General features: G+C 37.1%; 1 protein-coding gene across 10 annotated transcripts in view; it reads left to right on the forward strand.

Moving 5' to 3' along the window:
- Nucleotides 1-20648, forward strand: part of ptprub (protein tyrosine phosphatase receptor type Ub) — a 261558-nt gene that overhangs the window by 663 nt on the left and 240247 nt on the right. The gene's annotated exons all lie outside the window — the stretch shown is intronic.

The raw sequence follows: 20648 nt of genomic DNA on the forward strand, positions 1-20648 counted from the left end.
CAGATGTGTTATAAAAGCTGTGAGGTGAATTTTTTTGGTCGAATTCACACCAGAAGGATTGACAGCGAGTTGTATTTTAAAGTGAATTAACCACCAGCAGCATACAAGTTATTTTTGTTTTAACTTTTCTGATTTTTCCTATAACTGGGGTTGAATTTTTTTTTTTTTTTTTTTTTTTTTTTAATTTATACCACGAAATAATCTTTAATATACACGCTCTCACAGAAAGATACAACTTTTTTTTCGCTTTTAGTAGGACTAAATGTTTTACAGTGAAGTATATTTGGAGAGTAGCGTGAAGTACAGTGATGTAACGTTCACTGAATCCCTGATTCACTTCACTGCGCTCTTTATTGCTGATAAAAAGCACTCGCATATATCCGGTTATGCTTATGAGTTATAACAGCTTGTTTATGTGTTGTTCACGCACTGAAGCGTCCAATAGGCCATTATCTCATGTCCTAAACATGTTTCTTAATCATTTTAATAAAAAAATCTGAGTTAGGCGCCACTTTTCTGTGTTTTTGAATGAATAAATAGTCTTAAACGAGCCTAAGACCTAAGATTGTTCAATGGTCTTATCTAGTTTAAGATGATATGGCTTTCACCTGGTTTAGCTGTGTGTTTTTTTTTTTTTCCATCGTGAAAAACATCAGCTGCTGGTGGTTTGCTGGTTTTAACTGGTTTAAGCTGGTCTCCCTGTCTGTTCAAACAGTCACAAACTGGTCACACTTTGCTAGTTTAGCTAGAAGGCCATGAAACGCCAGCCAACAGATCACCCTGACCAGCCTCGGAAACCAGCAAACCCTTTTACATTTACATTATCTTCCATTATTTAGGACCTATGTTTTTTTTTAAGCTGTTTTCTTTGTGAGGAGTGTTGGCTGTTCGCCACAGTTTTTGATTTCAGATTTGACTATCCTCGTAGGCATAACCTGATCCGCACACGCACAGAAATTATGAACTGCCTCCTCCTCCACACTGTCAGTGGGCTGTATGAAGACAGAGCAGGTACAGGAAAACTGAAGGGTGCCGGTGTGTGATTGCTCATAATGGACCACTCCCTCTGAGCCAGGCTGTAGGAAACATGTCGCATGATTCGACCAAGAAACTTGACAAACAATCATGATTCGTTTGAGGAAGCTATTGATTTTCAGTTAACTAAATGGCTTCCATTTAGCAAGCTGTCAAGTAGCTGTAGGGTTCTGTGACTACTGCTGCGGTCTGTGCATTCCCTCTGCTCTTCAGCTGCAGTCTAATCCTAGTTTCTGTTGGTTTTTGGCCTGTTTTACACAGTATAATCCACTCTTATTGTGTTCGGCTGCTGTTTCCGCTGTTGTTTTTTCTTCTCTTTTGTTTTCCCATGGCCTGGTTGACAGAAGGCAGTGATGAGTGACCTGATGTGAGATGAATACTGGCATTGTAACCAAGTGTCTACTTCATTTGTAGCTCTTCATATCCCTCCTTTTGTGAGCTGTGCATCATTATTTTGCGTCTTACAGTAATGATGAATGGATGAACTTTATAAGGACTGATGATGTAATTAAAAAAAAATTATAATAAATTGGTTCGTACAAATGTATAAAAACACAAAATCCTTCAACATTCCAATGAAAATTCGTTTTTTTTAAATCAATGAGTGTGCTGGTGAGATTACTTTGACGATTGAAAATGCATTGGAATCAGTACTGAGGTTAATAAGTAAGGTTTTGATGATTTTTGATGTATTTTTTCTTACTTGTGAATAGCATAATGACTGCATGGCTGACCTCCAATTGATTTCACCTTTCAAGGATATTTTCTTTTAGTTCATAATCATAGATGCTGTTGCGATCCAAACTCTGTCGCTATGCTGGAACTGACACAAGCAAATGTCTCTCATAATAAAGGGAATGAAGCACATCATTAGAACGAATAGGGAAATAATTAAAGCACATGAAGATAATTATACTAAAGCTGAGACAGAATGGGGCAGCTTCATATTAGCTGCCTAGTGATGGAGTCTCGGGAGGTTTGACATGCAGTGCTCTTTGTTGAGTTTTGCAGCTTGATTTTACTCTATGGTATTGACATTTGGAATAATCTGTTTAAACCAGATCATATCTGTAAATATAATTTAGCATAATTTTCTATTAATTGCACAGTGTGTTGTGGTGGGTTTAGAGTTGGCCGATATGGGTCTTTCTTTCATTGGCCAATGTTGATACAATATTGTGGGAAAAGTCGATTACCTGAACTAATTTTTACCGACGTATTGGGTGCTGAATGTGACTTTTTAATGTTATCAGCCTGGGGTGCCTTTGCCAAAGTTCTGTCGTTACCAATAGAGTTCAATGGGACTTACGACCATAGTTGACTAACGATGCTTTCGGAAAACACACCCCTGATAAGTAAAATAGGGAGATTATTGCAGATTATAATGATAGCCAACAGTTAGCCTTGCTTACTCAGAGCCTGTATTTTTTTTTCCCATGACACACATTTGTGACATTTGCGAAAGTTAAATTTTCCATTTAACTTTTTAAAATAACATTTCTTTATTCCAAGTTTTTTTTTACGGTTGACCACATTTAAGTGATTGTGGGATGAGAGAGATTTTGTCACCTGTTCTAAAAGTAATTACATTTTAGATTAATTAGAATTAATTAATATAATTATGTGTGGTGTGTTGAGAAACAGACATCTGGAATTCATTCATTTATGATTCATTTAAGTTTTGTTTTCAACCCACAAAAATGTATTCATATCCGTCAGCCAAATTATCAGTTGTCAGCTTCAAAATATAATGAATTATCATTCTAAGTATCAGCCAAAATTTCAATAGGGTTGCCTATTAATTTTACATGATATTTGATCAAAATTACTACTTTTTGTCATTGGCAAAGTGTAGACTGAATAAATAGGCTTGGCTGATATTGATCTGTCACTTAGAGGGGTAAATCTTGTACACAAGATCTTGAATTTGAAGAACTTTTCAATATGATATTGCAAAAGACGAGTTTCTGTCCTTCCACAGTGCCTAATTGGCTTCCTCAGGTTTGCTGGACTGTCAGTCCTCTAGCTTAGTTATAGCTTAGACTTCAACTGTTTCTTGTAGTGCAGAGCATGGCATGTGCATCAAGGTGTTATCCATTTTCCCAGAACCCACTGCAGCAACTTTGCAGTAGCTGAGTGAGTCCAGAGCATTGAAATCTTTCACATAATCGTGGTCATCATGCAAATTACCTCAGGACATGAAACCTTTGTTTGCTTTCAAAGGTTTAAGTGTAGCACAGAGGATGGCTTGTTGGTAAAGTTATGAAAGTGCGGATGAAGTTTTAAAGGGTTTTCCCCACTGATTATGAGATAATGATGCCCGGGTGTAGGCGGGAGACAGTGGTTGGAGGGCTCAGATGTCTCGGGCACCCAGATATTACGCATCAAACAGATTCATTAATCAGAATCAACCTGACATCCAAATTCTTTGACCTCATCTAATTGCAGAGTACATGTAAAACAGGAGGCGGCGAGGACCCTGGTGACCGGAATTTTATTTCCTTTGTAATTAAGGAAATTGCACAGCTTTTTTTCTGCACTTCCATCTGCAGTAGAAGCTCAGAAGACCATTTATTTTTCCTTTCAGACTGTTAAGCGTCACTGAAATAATGAGGAAATTTGTCGGAGAGGGTTTCTAATGCAACAGCTGAGAGCGCTTGTTCCCCCGGCATCAGAGGCAGTCCGTCTCTTGTCGAGAAATGTTTTCTTTGGACTCGCCTGTCATATCTATAAGAGGTGCAGGGTGGGGAGGGAGTTTTGGGAAAGGAGGACTGCCAAAGGGCTCTCCCCTCCTCCTCTTCAAACGGCAGAGCTGCTCTGAGTCAACATCTGATGAGAAACAAGCGTACGACAACAGAGCGAACCGGTGCTGGCTTTTCCTTTTGTTGTCTCTGGAAGGCTGCTCCATTCCTCACTGATTTATCTACGGATTTCAAAAAACAGTTCCAATTTCAAGGGGCCCCTGATGGAAATTTGGCTCTGAGAGGATCTAAGACTGGTGTTTAGATGTGAGAATGACAGTGAAATAGATCATCACAGACTCCAGAATAGGAAGGCACTTAGAAGCCTCGGCTTGCCCTTAAGTTTGGCGTGTTTTGCTTCAAGATCTCCGCTCGGTTAGATTCTCCCATGTTAAATCCAACCTACCCAGGTGCAGCTTTTTTGAATTCATCCTGACAGTGCACTCTATGATTTGTACTCCTCCTTACAAGCAGTAATGCCTGAGGCTACGTTTCTTTCATTTTCATTTTCAGGAAGCTTTTTGCCTTAACTTTGTTTAGTGTCTGTTGAGCAGCACCACGTATCAGAGGATTGCAGGTGTTTACACTGTGTGGGTGGTGAATATACTTTATTTTTAAGCCTAGTAATTTCACTGGTGATGGTAAACAATGATTGAGACTAAAGGGCGTCTCTGCAATGCCTTTTTGAATTATATCCACCCAGGGTATAAAATAAACACCTGCCAAGGCAAGATTTTTTTTGCAAATGTTGTTAATTGAAATTTAGGAGGTTATTACTAATTGCAAAATAAGCAAATGGCAAAAATGACGAAAATATGCCTTATCAAAATATGAAAATATGACTAGAAAAATAACACTGCTAGATTATCAATAATACATCAATGCTTTCGAAAAAGAAACGACTAAAAGGAATAGCATGAGGTGAAGCTGAAGAATGAATGAACAGTAAACTTAAGCCTGTTCTATTTGACTCATCATAAATGAGATTAATCAGATATCCTGGATACACAACATAAACATTACAACTTGTATCTGCTCAAAAGGATGCAAATGCAGTGAACTTGGACTAATGTTGCGTTCACATGCTCTTGGAATTACTGTAAATATGAGTATTCGAGGTAAAAATGGCACATGAACGGCCTCCCACTTCTTTTTGAGATGACTTCAGAAGTAGGCAGCATGAGTTATGTGCTAGCCAGAAAATGTCATGTTCTGGATGCGCTCTTCACGCAACAAGACTTTATTGAAACACGGGCAATAAAGCACAAAGAATTCACAACATTCTAGTGTTCTGCATATGGCAGATTGCCGCTGCATATCTTGCACTTAACTGCATTTTCATCTACTTTGTCAAGTGATTCCAGACATCCCTGCGTGTTTTTGAGGCCATGACGAGAAACAATTTTAATTAAAACATAGGCCTACTGTTTAAAGTAAATAAAAAAAAATTACTCCGCTGGATTACTGATAATATCATCAACGTTTATGAAAAAAGAAACATCTAAAAGGAATCAAATAACCCAATCATAGTCAATAATTTCTGGCATTGCCATTTGAGCTGATACTGGAGAGTGAATAAACACCGGTAAACTGACGTGCTTTGCTAGCGGGTTAATAAACTCAACCAAAGCATCCTATTATGAGATTAACCTTATGGATGCACAGGATGTGAACTTGACTGTGCTTGTCTGAATGCGTAACTTCCATTGTGGATGCGCTCCTCCCTTAACGACAACGATGAAACACAGGCAACTACAGCACAAAGAATTTACAACATTCTATTACAATAGTGTTGTCATTATAATATTTTGCATATGGAAGATTGGCACTCCACATCTTGTACTTAAAGGGTTAGTTCGCCCAAAAATGAAAATTACGTCATTAATGACTCACCCTCATGTCGTTCCAAACCTTTAAGACCTCCGTTCATCTTCGGAACACAGTTTAAGATATTTTAGATTTAGTCCGAGAGCTTTCTGTCTCTCCATTGAAAATGTATGTATGGTAGACTGTCCATGTCCAGAAAGGTAATAAAAACATTATCAAAGTAGTCCATGTGACATCAGTGGGTTAGTAAGAAGTTTTTGAAGCATCGAAAATACATTTTGGTCCAAAAATAACAAAAACTACGACTTTATTCAGCATTGTATTCTCTTCTGGAATCCTTTCCATTGAATTGATTTCATTGAATCCAATGAATCCAATCTGTCGGCGTTGGTAATGCACTTTTACATCGCCGTGGTTGTTTTTGGTGATTAGAACAAAGTGCATTACCAACGCCGACAGATGAAAGGATTCAGTGGAATTAATTCAATGGAATCAATTCAATGGAATCAATTCAATGGAATCAATTCAATGGAAACGATTCCGGAAGAGAAGACAATGCTGAATAAAGTCGTAGTTTTTGTTATTTTTAGGCCAAAATGCATTTTCAATGCTTCAAGAACTTCTAACTAACCCACTGATGTCACATGGACTACTTTGATGATGTTTTTATTACCTTTCTGGACATGGACAGTCTGCCATTTTCAATGGAGGGACAGAAAGCTCTCGGACTAAATCTAAAATATTTTAAACTGTGTTCCGAAGATGAACGGAGGTCTTACTGGTTTGGAACGACATGAGGGTGAGTCATTAATGACATAATTTTCATTTTTGGGTTAACTAACCCTTTAACTGTATTTTCATGACTAAAGTGATTCCAGGCATAATTGCATGCTTTCAAATCCATAGTTTCACTTTATTTCACCAGTAGTTCAAAACGGGGCATAGTTCGCATGAAAAATTGGTAATGTTACCCCTAGTCTCATGTAGCCAGACCTTCAGACTGATGGCAGAAGGTCTGGACTCTATTGCAACTTTCATTGGCCAAGGACTGCCCAAGAGAACATTTTTGACAGACATGTAACGCAACCAATCACAGTTTGTTTTGTTCCGTGTCATGTTTAGGGGTGTGAAAATGTAAAGTCGATATCCCTATAATATCCCTAAAATGGAGCCGCAAACTTCACATAGTTTTGAAAACCCAGTGTTTAAGTATGCACTCATTGTCAAAGTTGTAAACATGACGCCGTTCTTCTTCCACGAGGGGGTTTGGCGTCACGCCATTTGTTTGCAGGCGGACATTTAAAGAATGCGACACACGTCTCCCGGAAATCCTGTAAAATTCAACCAATCAGATGATGACTTTGAAAATCCTGAAGTGTGCCAGCTTAAGTGTGCCATATGCATCAGACGTTCAGCCAATGGTCCATGGGTGTGACGTCTGAGGCTGAGACTATGAGACCCCGGACTCTTGAATGCACCAGGGTACCGAACCTAAGACTTCCTGTAGGAGGTGGTCTGAGTTTAGTTGCACTAGAACTGTGGTATGATTTGTGTGAATGTGAAAGAAACTTGAACTTGTGTGCGCACTTTTTCTGGAAGTAATATAACCAGCGCATGGATTTCAGCCAATGACAACGTCATTGGTTTAACAAAACAAATACAGGGGATGACAGTGGTGATGATTTACCTTGGATACGAGCAAGACTTTCATCGTGCTGAGTGAGTGCAACCAGATACAATAAAAAACACTATATATTGATGATGTAATATGAATGCAAATGCACCAGGGTTCGACAGAATCAAGTTGAGTGTGAAACCGGACAGGAACAATCTCGCTTGACCACAGCAAATGTGCCCAGTGTGAAATCCCCCCTATAACTACATTTGCCTCTAATTACATTCTCTCTGAATGCATACTTCTTGCCTGTTTTAAACTCATGGTTCTTAAGGATAATTCTAGAGGAACAATGTTTGGTCTATGATGGTAGTTAGGCCTTCTGAGTGCAGGGTTTCTTGCCATAAGAGTTCCTTCTGCTACTCTGCTTTTTCAGGTGTTGTTTTCTGTCATTAGAAAAGCCAGCCAGTCACTCAAGAGTCCCTCTCAGCTCCTGAAAGATCCACTCTGAAAGATGGCACAATAGCCAAGGACAGAATTGCATGGAGCATGTTTTTTGTGGCAAGATTTCCTCATTGGACAGTTAAATAAGGTCGTTAAGGTCGGAAACCAGTCAAGCAAACTGGCTTCTGAAAAATGGTTAAACTCAAAAGATTTAAGTTCTTTAACTTAAGATGCTGAGAGATTTCCATTCTTCCTCGCTTTACAAGGAATGTGAAAGTGTGCAACCCTTTGAACATTTTCTGACTATTTGGACATGCCTTCATTGTTGACAAATGAAAGCATATATTAACTGTTATAAAAGAAAATTATAACATAAATACATGGATTTAAAGGTTGAAATTTTGGATTAAAGATGGATTTAAAGATTGAAATTTCTGTTATTAATTACTCGCCCTCATGTCGTTCCGCACCTATAAGACCTTCGTTTATCTTCGGAACACAAATCAAGATATTTTTGATGAAATCTGAGATTTTTTTATATTTTTTTTATCGGCATTCTGATGTAGAACCTGGAAGCGTTAAACGTAAACAGCATAGGAGAATGACAGGAAAGAAAACATTGTTGAATAATGTCATTTTTGTTTTGTTTTTGCGCACAAAAAGTATTCTTGCCACTTCATAACATTAAGGTTGAACCACTGTAGTCACATGGACTATTTTAACCATGTCTTTACTACCTTTCTGGACCTTGAATGTGGTACTTGTGTTGCTTTCTATGGGGGATAAAAAAAACCCCCCACGGATTTCATCAAAAATATCTTAATTTGTGTTCCGAAGATGAATGAAGGTCTTATGGGTTTGGAACACATGAGGGTGAGTAAATAATGAATTATGATAGACATTTAATTTTTGGGTGAACTAAACCTTTAATCCTTCAGTACATCGTTTGCCCGAAATTTCAAGACCGAACTGAACTTAAGTTACATGTCCTTTGTGTTCCGCTAAAAATATATATAAAAATATAATATATAAAAATATTTGCAAAAAATATAAAGAGCTTCAGCATTAATTGTTTGGCCTTCATCATATATATATATATATATATATATATATTTTTTTTTTTTCCTGAACATTTCTTTTCTGTCGTGATATTTGCGTTGCAGTATTCAGCGATTCTTTGTGCTGGCCTTTTGTCTTCATGACCTGTTTTGAAGGTCTCTGCTTGTTTCAGTGCATTTTTATAATCTATGTGGCCCAGTGGCATTTTCTTTGTACCTTCTATTTAAACAAATGGGGCGAGCTCTTGTCTGAATCATTTATCTGTTTTGCCAGTTCCTGGCAAGTACAAAGATCTGAGGATGCAAAATGTCCTCTCAGTAGAATAGATCTTTTGTAATTGCATGACTCTCTATTCTCTCATTCATTGTAAGTGTTTTTCAAGCCTCTCCCTCTTTCACTATTTCTTTCTCTCTTACCTCTCGCAGTATTTCTCGAACTGTATATGAAATGGTGATAAGACTGCTCATAACATTTGGTTTATGACAAAACCTTCCATTTGCCTGACCTTTTAGCTTGAGTTTTAGATTGACATGCTACAAATATCATGCTTTATGGCCTCTCCGATTAGCATTTAGTATCTTTGTATGGCTTATTTGTTATGTCTATGTGCTGTCGAAGGAATACACAGCTGTCACATAACTCTCGGGGATGTACTGATGAGGTTTGTGGTGGAGATCTGGAGGTTTCTGAATTTCATCTTGGCTCTAGTGCTGCACTGACAGGCTGGAGAGATTTACACCAGCCATGCCCTTATTCTCCATACTCAGCCTCTCGGTGGCCCAGTCCAGCAGAGATTAAAGTCATATTGATCCATGAGCCCAGGAAAGTCCATTTCACTAAGACTCCATCAAACAAGGACCCCCTTTATGAACCACGTGTTTCTGATATAGAGACATGAAATATAGTGAGTATGAAATATAGTGGGTGAAAGCCATCCTCATATATGGACTCATATGAATGTAATGTGATCATAAAATATATTGCTCTTTGTGTTGTATAAGCCTCAGGGAAGGATTTAGAATACAATTCTATTTCCTTGTCTTTGCTTGTATTTCCTTTCATTTTATTGAGGAAAGTATGTGTTATTTTTTTACTGGGGATACTCTGAAATATAAATGTTGGTTGATATGATGGTTAATAATTGTTCTACACCCCGTTCTACACCCCTTGTTTACCGCATGTTCGTTCATATATGTGTGTGTATATATATATATATATATATAAAGCGCAAATAATCGTTTGCAAAATAAAAGTCTGTGTTTACGTAGTATATGTGTGTGTTCTGTGTATAATAATTATGTATATATAAATACACACACAGGCATAAAGTTTAGAAATATATGCATGTATTATTTTATATTACATATAAACATAAATATTTTATATATAAATATAACATTTTCCTTAAATATATACATGAATGTGTGTATATTTATATATATATTACGTGTAAACATACTTTTATTTTGCTAACGATTAATCACGATTAATCGTTGCAGCCCTATATATATATATATATATATATATATATATATATATATATATATATATATATATATATATATATATATATATATATATATATATATACAAATTTTATTATTTTATATAAGTTCATGTTTATTTTATTTCAAGAAATGCAAATGTGTGTGTGTGTGTATATCTATATGTCTATAAATTTATATATATATATATATATATATATATATATATATATATATATATATATATATATATATATATATATATATATATAAATTTATATATATATATATATATATATATATATATATATATAATATAAAAAGCATATTTTAATATAAAATAATTAATAAATTAATTGTAAAAGCTCAGATATCTGCTTCTAGTATTGGTCTAAATTATCTGATGTTGATCATTTTATAAAATCCTAATAATGACCAATACCGATATAGTGACGATCATGATATATTGTGCATCATTTAAATCAGAATTTGAAGGTATTTTAAAGCACAGAATGATTAACTCATCTGAATCCACCCCTATAAATATCTCCAAAAAGTGATTCCAACTTCTAAAAAATCTGGCACTTTTCAGCAATTATTGGCAGTGAGCACGAGCCTGGAATCACAGATGCAGTCTGTTGTACTTGTTAGATCTCATCATAAACACACCCATCTGGTAGGACGCTCATTTTCCTGTCTGTTTCTTTCTCCTGCCTTTTCTCATTGTGACACCCAAGCAGAAAGTTGCCGCCTGTGCTTCTGGATACACAATCTGCAGCAAGCCCTTTGTCACTCTCTGGAGATCCTTTGGGAAAGTATCGAGTTACATAGTCTCAAGCATCGATCTATGGTAGATTTATTTGAATTTCAAAAATCCACCGAATTCATTCTCCCTTGCTCGAATGACGCTGGGTCAGGAGTGGATGTGCGCCAAACCTCCCGACTATTTCCTCCTCTGGCACGCAAACACCTTTAGCTGCAGTAGCCGTCATCTGTCTCGAGTTCCAAAATGTTGTCCAATTACAAATTGTCAAGTTACACAAAATTTGCAGAGTTAAATCAGCAGAGAGAGGTCGCAGGTCACCGTTTACGCGTACCTAGTGCTAACGTCAGCTCTCGCCAATCAGTTGACTCTATGAAATATGAAACCACTCAATGAGCAACAGCACTTTCCATTGAAGTTTGCTGTTACTGTATGGATAGTTGTAAGCCAGTATAACAGGTTCCCATGGGCATCCTTTAGGTAAGCTGAGTGGCATCACGCAGGCGGCCCGTAATTACATCGGCACCATTAAGTCATTATAGACGGAATGAGCGGGATGTGAGCTTATGCATTGAAAAGAGAATTAAGGCGATGGTGCTGTCAGCTTGATTTAAACGCATACATTCGCACATCCAGATGGATAACATCAAGCCTGAAATAGTCAGTTTCCTCTATTTTACAGCTTTCAGTGACACCTGCCATGTCACAGCATTGTGGATGTTATTTGAATGGGAAGTGTTTTTTCTGTTTCTGTGGGTGACTTCTCCCTGGTGTGACAGCTGTTCTTGGCAGGTTATGGCATGAGTGCGCCCGGTGTCAGCAGGGACTGCATTGCTGTCACCTCAGCAGACTTCTCTTTCACACCTGTCTGTTCTACCTGAGCTCCATGTGCTGTGTATTATGTGTGCGTGTGCTTGAAGATCATGCTTTCATACGCTGTTTTCACTTTGTCATATTTGCTTACGCTGATATATCATGTTAAATTATGTTCACAAGCACTCCCTAATGATTAAGGACATACCCGAAGGCTGAGTGGTCTACAGTTAATGTATTAGTGGAAACACATTAACGCCTGTTCTCAGAACTTTGTGAGCTGCCTTGCTGTCCACTGCCTACATAGATATCAGCCGTTCACATATCGCGTCTAAAACGCGCGGAAAGCGCGGCCTCGCCACTTTCCAAAGGCTTGCGCTCTTACAAGGTGTTTGTGAAATTACAAAGGTAACTAAAGAACTGGTTGTTTCAATAAGTATTGTACAGTGTTTCGTTCCATTCGACAGGGTCCCTACGCAGTGTTCACTGCTCCCTACTCCCTGAGCACGGTATATCAGTTGAAGTGGACTTCGCTGACAATAATCGTTCATTTGGAACACCCTGCAAACGTCATCAAAGAAAGTCAAAGACAGATGATTGATGACATAAATAAATAAATAGATATTTTAATTTACTTTCGAATTTAAAATTGACTTTTAACAGATTTGAAGCTGTAACTGTCATGCCATATGAAAATAAATTCTCATTTGGTTAACTGTATAAATGTATTCTTAATCCATGGTCTCATGCGCTTTCTTTTCCACGCGCAGCCGCATAAACACTCCTGAGGTAACGTTAAATAAAATAAAATAAAATTAAATAAATGATAGAGCCTTAGCTGCTTTTCAACACTTTTACTTTGTCATGCCTATTCATACAATAAAATATACAAATGTAACACTCATCGCCATAACCATTCATACTTTCGTTCGTATAAAATGTATGAATACTCAAAACCAGAGAGCCGTTAAACTCTTTCAACGGCTTTGCTTCATCGCAGTTCTGAATGGTGACGTGGTGCGCAATGACAGTTGGGTAATTTTACCTCTCTACTTCCTGTGAAGTGATGTATCGATGTTCCCTTATTCCCTATGCCGTTCGCAGTGCCCTTCGAACGGAACATGTTCGCTCCCTTCGGAATGGAATCTCACTTAAGATGGCGAAATACCCTGTGAAGTCCACTTCGCAGTCCACTTACGGTCGAATGGAACGCACCTACTAGTGTTTCCTGTATTTGAGGTCTGAGATGTGGGAACGGTGAAGAGAGAGAGGGCAGACAGTTTGCAGTTTAGCTCAGTATTGCTGTCTAATCGACTTACTCTGTTAATAATTGTGGCTCACCTCAAACATAATTTGGAAAACTATTTCTCATTGGAGTAGTGCTGCTTAATAAATGTATTAATTAATTTATTTTTGGTTACAGTAACTACAGCGATTCTAATCCCATCTGAATCAGCATACTCTGTTATGGAGTGATTCAAATGTAATTTGAAAACAAATCCCATCAGAAAAGTATATAAAGGGATAGTTCACCCAAAGATGAAATTTCTGTCATTAATTACTCCCCTTCATGTCGTTCCACACCCGTAAGACCTTTGTTCATCTTCAGAACCAAAATTAAGATATTTTTGATGAAATTTGAGAGTTTTTTTGTTTCTCCCATAGAAAGCAATGAAATTACCACATTCAAGGTCCAGAAAAGTAGTAAAGCTTTACAGCAGGACACTTTTTTGCGTGATGATCTACTTTAAAATGATCAACTAATTGAGATCTACCAACCAAAAAAACTGTTTAATTAATAATAATAAAAAAAAACATTCCAAATGCTTGTTGCTACTACTGCATGTATCTTTACATGGAATTCAGGAGAAAAATGTTTGTTGTTTTATATTCAATTTTAACAGTAAACTCAAAAACAGATTACAGGCATTTAACTTATTCTGATGACTGAATAGAATCAAACAGTTTGCATAATATTTGTCGACAAAACACAGCTGCCAATGTCTAAACTGGCGTCACAACTGACAGAGCACCTGCGATGGCCGGCCGTTCAAACGGATTCATTGCCAAGTACAAGGAGGAGGATGCTTTTCCCAACTTCTTTAATTATCATTATCAATTATCATAAACAACAACAAGCTCTGTGCGAAAATGCTGAACATGAAAAAGATCATGGATGTGTCCATGAAAACCGTCTGCTCAATACACGCGAATGCTTACTTCAGAGACGGCTGTTTCGTGAGTAATTGGAGGAAGCTGACCTTGCGCTCTGTTCTCCGAACTCCGTAGCTCTTGGAAGGCGTGATGCATGTGAAGCAGGCTATTAGTTGTCAAGGCAACTGAATAAACAAAAATCTCAACTGGTCAAAATTTATTAGTCAAATGCAAGTCAGACAGAAACTAAAAGAAGGAAGGACATCGTTATATTTCTTTTTATTAAATTTAACAAAAGCATTTATTAAAATTGTGTGCGATCTACCAGCAATGTCTTTGCGATCGACTGGTAGATCGCGATCGACCTGTTGGGCATCCCTGCTTTACAGCATCAATACTGAGCCGGCGTTCGGATGTAAACACGAAAGCGCGGCACCGCGTCAACTGCGTATAAGACTATCAGGGTAGAGAAGAAATTGTTGAATAAAGTTGTTATTTTTTTGTTTTTGCACACAAAAAGTATTCTCATCGCTTCATAACATTAAGGTTGAACTACTGCAGTCACATGCACTACTTTAACCATGTCTTTACTACTTCTTCGGACCTTGAATGTGGTAATTTCATTAGTTTTTGTGTTCCAAAGATGAACGAAGGTCTTGCGGGTTCGGAACGACATGAGGATGAGTAATTAATGACAGAAATTTATTTTTTGGGTGAACTAACCCTTTCAAATTGCATTTAAATATACTTGTATATTATTAATACATTATGTGTTGATATATATTTATATATACCAACACATAATCTTGATTTAACCACCATCTTTGATTTTTTTTTTTTCAGTGAAATTGATGCAGTACATTCTTTATTTTTTGGATATAGTGATTCTTTATTTTTTGGATATAGATTCCGATCTTGTCTAAATCCACATACTTGTGACTAAAATGTAATTTGGAAAACTAATCCCATCAGAATAATTACTAGTAAATATATTTAAATATATTTCCATATTATTGATATGATGTGTTGTATATGTATGTATTTATGCATGTCAGCATATAAAATCTATTAAAAAAATACATATAATCTATCTTCATCCACCACCATTTTTTTCCCCCACTGGATTGCCTTCTTCACAAAGGTGCTAGCTACCTTTTAAAATGCATAATGTTGCTTCTTACCTTTTGGAACAGACTTCTTGTTTGCAGCTCACTATAGTTTGGAACAGAGCTTTTAAAATTAACGCTTGTTTCAGTCACTGTGCCCCCGTTATAGAGCAATTCCTCTCTAGAAGATATAATTTTAAAGTAAAAGCACAGATGTCCACTGTCTATGTTGTGTGATTTCCTGCAGGTAGCTACATTTTCAGTTTCCCTCAGACCATCTTAGTCTACACCTACATGCTCCTAATTTTGTGTGGCGTACAGAATGATTTCTCCCACATGCCCTCCAAATAGTGCTGAGACGTCAGTGGAAGCCTTGCCAGCAGCCGCTTGGAACGCCAAAGCAGATGTCAAGCAGTTTATAAAATGTTCGATATGATCTGACATATGGTTTTGAATTATATAAATGCAGCATGAGGATAATTGAATGAATGAAGGGCCCAGATGACAGGTGAGCCTATCGGACTCGGGTGTTTGCTGGAGACCTGAGAGTGAAGGATTATTGATCTACTACCGACCGCCAGAAAGAGCTTATCGCTTCCTTTAGAGTTTGTCTCCCAGTTGTCTCCCTCAGGTCTCTGGACTCTATTCCCAGATCATGATCAGATCACCGCAGATGAAGTGCTTCTTCCTTTCGGCACTTTCTCATCTACTCCCACTCTCTTTCTCACAGTCTCTCTTTCCCTGTCTGTCTTTAGTCTTTCCTCTTCCCCTGGTTCCCTCTCTCAGATTGCCCTTCGTGTTCTCTGCTGAAATCAGCATGCAGCCCTTGGTTGACATCCATAATGCATATGCATGTGCTAGATGAAGCTCACTGGAGTTTGTGTTCCATCTTGTGGGACGATGTCTGTCTCGCCTTGAATCCTGAAGGGCTTCACTCTTCACTATGAACATTTTCTCCCACCTCTAGTTTTGATTCTTTGTCAAACGGTTCTGGATTTATGCACAAAAATTCACAAGCAGACTTGTAAATGAAATATTATTAGAGATTGACCAATATTGTTTTTTGTAGGACTAGAATATTCGTGTGTGTGACTAATGTTTGCAATAATAGCAAATATGTTTATAAAAATAATAACAATAATAATTTATTATTAATAATAACAACAACAACAATAATAATAATTGTTATAATAATTATCAATTTTTATTAATATCAATAATAATAATATTATTATTTTATTAGCACTAGAAGTGTATGTGTATATATGTGTGTGTATAAGTAGCGTCATTATAAATGTTATTATTTAATAATAGTTGTAGTAATATTAACAAATGAGCTTATATTATTATTTTAAAATATAGTTTATTATTATTATTATTGAAAATAATAGAAATGTATTTGCTAGTACTACTACTACTTAGTATTAGAAGTACTAGAAAATATAGCATATTATTATTAATATTATTATTAATAATAATAGTAACATTACGGTTATTATTAAAAATAATAAAGTAAATGTAAAAATAAGTATTCATACTACTACTACTCATGATATTAAAAATATTAATAATAAAACTGTTTATTTGCTATTTAATGCTGCTGGTGTTCTACTATACTGAAAAATATATTTTTAATAATAATAATAATATTAATGAATGAATGAATGAATAATAAGTTGTTAATATTGGTAAAAACTATTGGTCAGTTTGATAATCGCTCTAATTATTAATAATTCTGTTTATTGTACAAACATCATCAGTTGTGGTCGGGGTTTTTGTGTCATGGATCGGCCCCCAAGATTTTCGGATCAGGCCCCCAAGATTTTCACTTCCTCTTGTCTCTTTTTCAATCCCTTTCAATTCCTATTCTTCCTGGGAAATACTCATCCTCTCTGCTTCCAGATACTAATCAGGAATGAGGACTGTCTGACAGGGAGAATTTGTTCCTTCATTCTTATTTTATCTTGGTGTCAGTGCTTACACAGCTAGCTCAGAGCTAGATGGACCTACCCTATAGCTCCATTTAACATATGAGAGAGTATAATTCTTGCCTGCAGCCCTTGTAGATCAATGGATTGAAAGCTTTGGTGTCTTAAGTGCTAAGAATGGTGTGTTTTTACTCGACTTTTACACACAGAGCAAAAGGATTTTGGGTTTATGGACGTTTTTAGACTTCTTTAAGGCTTTATGCAAAGAGCAAACGCTTTACACAGCAGCACATTTTAGGGCAAAGATACATACATGTTGTTTTAGGTTTTAACTTTTATGTACATAAACATACATGGGAATAAAAGGACGTCTACATGACTGTGGCCTTAAAATGGTTCCCATCAGTGCATCTGGAGGATAGCCATTGTGCCTGGAGCTGAGGCACAGGTTCAGTTGCAGTGTTGCATGTCCTCCTTTTGTGGGTGTTTTTTTGGCCTAAGGATCTGTTATGGTCACATTTCAGCTACATGTGAAATGCACTGGATCCTACTGTGAGTTCTTTTATCTAGAGATGTACCGGTCGACTGGCCATCAATCGGAATGGTTATTTTCGCTAATATCTATTCTGGACTTGCACAGGAACTGCATTATAATCATTTCTCCAAAATTCCATTTGTGTGGAAATATTACAAAGTCTGTAAACAGGACGTTAACACAGGACAGAGATGGGACATGCTGAAGAGAACAAAGATGCGCCAGTAGAGCAAATACTGTACCAGTAACCAGACACAACAAGCTCGCTGTTCGCGGTACTCGAAATATAGGAAGAAAAATATAAGTATATGCATTTTCATTCAGTCTGTCTGCTGTTTTTGTTTTGTGCTGGTGTCTAAAGCCCGACGGTCGGCCGTGACACCAAGCCGACTGTCAGCCATCGGGTAGTTTTTGTTCGTCAATCGACTAAGTTTTCTCAGTGTGTTCCACACCGTCGGCTGAAGTTGGTCCTCGTCGACATGTTGAATCTGCGTCGGAGCTTGTTTGTCAGTCGGGCCATCTGATCATTTTGATTGGCTGTTCAGCTACTGCCACCTGCTGGTACAGAAAGCCATTTCTTCTTACGCAGGCACAGAATGGATGTGCTACTTGGCCTTCGGGTGTCGAGTTTCGGCTTGGTGTGTCAGGGCAACTTTGGACCCAGACGCTGCTGACGTGAGCCAAGCCCGCAGTAAGCTTTCGTCACCACTTGTGCGTCGGCTTGATGTGTTCCAGGCTTAATGTGACATAATTTCACAAATCTTAAGTTAGACTATTATTATTAAAATTTAAAAAAATTATACATTATAATATTGAATTATAATCTAATTAAAAAAAAAAAAAACTGCTCATGTGTAGCATCTTTGTTTGCATTGTGATTAAAATGCAGTGGTTGCCTCTAATTTTAAATGGCTACTGATATTTTTTGTTTAAGGACAGTTTGCCTGTTATAGAATAAATAAACAACAAATTTACCTAAACAAAGAAAAAAATGTCAAAAAAAAAAAAAATCTGAATTGGAATCTGCCATGAAAAATCATGATCGGTGCATCTCTACTTTATCTACTGTTCGACTAATATGACAATGCTATATATTATTACAATTATTATAAATCTTTCATCAGTTATCTTTCATAACATGAAAGTTATTGGTTTATCAGTATCAGATTTTTAACACTGGTGTATTTTGTTTAGTTTTGTTCACTATTTTAGATATACACTAAATAACTCTAGTAAGTGTGTTACTTACTATATGCATGCACTACAATACTATAAATACACTACTTCGATGCAAAGTACAACTTCTATTTCATGTGGTCTTAGAAACTCTTTAACAGTGTAAAAATGGTACAATAATGTTAAAAACAATGCAGCACTTTGAAGGATTTGTTGGCTGTTTGCTAATATATTGCACTGTATTGCATCTAACCAGGCTTTGTTTTCTAACCAGGCTTTTGTTTTCTCTGGCATCATGAATCACTTTTATTTCTCCCTGGATCCATTAGGTGGTCAGACTGGCTAATTGAGATTGGGTTTAAACAGGGATTAAACCGGCATGAGATGTAGGTGGATGAGGGAGGCGAAGGAAAAAGGCTTTGGAAAGAGATGAGTGGCTAATATGGGTATTAGTGCACGTAGGTGCAGCTATTTGCCATCATGTGACACTGAGTAGGAACAGAACAAAGCTCTGCCGACAATGGCCTCAGTGACTTCAAGTGATCTCGCATTCACTGAGGTGCACAACGTTAACGGCTTCTGAATCTCTCATTCTGATCTCGCCCTTGTGCTTGTTCAGTGTAGATTTATGTGCACTGCTGCATGAAATGAGTCTAAGATTGTTTAGTTCCACTTGTTCCTCAAGCTAAATATGTTTAACATTAGTCTTGTGTAGGCAGAACTTTGATATAAGGTCAGCATAGCAGCTTATCCTGGCCAAGAACCACACATTTAGACTGGATGCAAACTTCTGAAAGACTTCAAAAACATCAATCAAGCTATTTTATTTTTATGTGCCATTTAGGGGGTTTTGTTTATGTTTTGTTTTTTGTTTGGTTTTGTTTTTTTTTTGTTTTGTTTGGTTTTGTTTGGTTTGGTTATTTTGCTTTGGTGTTTTGTGTTTTGTTTTCGTATTTTTATTTTATTTTATTTTTATATAATTTTATACCAAAACGAAAAACTTTATTTAAATAATTTCAACCCAGACGACAGTACAAGAACATTAGTACAGAATACAATGGAAAAATTGGTGGAAAATGTAATCAGAGTTTCTGTCCTTCAAAAAGTTTTAAGTTACTTTTTGATTCCACTAATGCGTAAAATGTTGGAATATCCATTTATTTATTCATCCTCAAAAATATTTGTATGAACTTAGTACATTGTATACCTGAGGATAGGGCTTTCATCCTGTTAAGACCTTTACAGAGGTCACAAGGTTGCTTTTTTGTCTGCATATCCCCTAATTTCTTCATTCTTGATTAGTCTTGAAGAATGTCTCAGGTTAGTTTTACTTCACTAACTTCCTTGTTGTGATTTAGCATGGTGCATTGATCACAGTTGGACCAGGTTCACTTCAGGTTATCCAGCGGCAGCTGTGTTCTGGTTTTTCAGAAGTCTTTTAAAGAATGCATCCTTATATCAACCTCTGTGTGTCCCCCTCCAAACTCAGTCATAATCCTATTACAAAGGCCAGTCAGACCTCAGGACATATGAATGTAACCAAACTTCAGAGGTTTGGCACATACTTTTTAAAACTTTCAATTCTTGCCAGTAGCACTCAATGGGACTCCACAGAATGTGCACACTTCTCTGGTCCTGCTGCAAGGAGAGATTTTAGATCTCTTTTTTTTATTGAGGATAGGTCAGCTAAGGCTGTTTTCTGTAGCGGTATTAACCCAAACAGCTTTACCGAGGCATTGGAAGCCCTGCACCATTGGCGGTGAATTAATGCCCAAGCCCACGTCGTAGCGTTGGGATGCTACATTACGGCATGACTGTGGTGCTGTGGATTTGTTCTGGTCCACTGAGCCTGAATGGCGCCAGAGGTTCCGCTCAGGGATTTCAAGCGGTATTCCAGATACCAAATCCCGGAACAGACACTGAGCGAGCAGAGCAGCCCCTAATCTCTTCATTATTAGCTCATAAATA

The sequence above is a fragment of the Chanodichthys erythropterus genome, chromosome 2 (assembly GCF_024489055.1).
Source record: "Chanodichthys erythropterus isolate Z2021 chromosome 2, ASM2448905v1, whole genome shotgun sequence".
In the NCBI taxonomy this organism is placed as follows: domain Eukaryota; kingdom Metazoa; phylum Chordata; class Actinopteri; order Cypriniformes; family Xenocyprididae; genus Chanodichthys; species Chanodichthys erythropterus.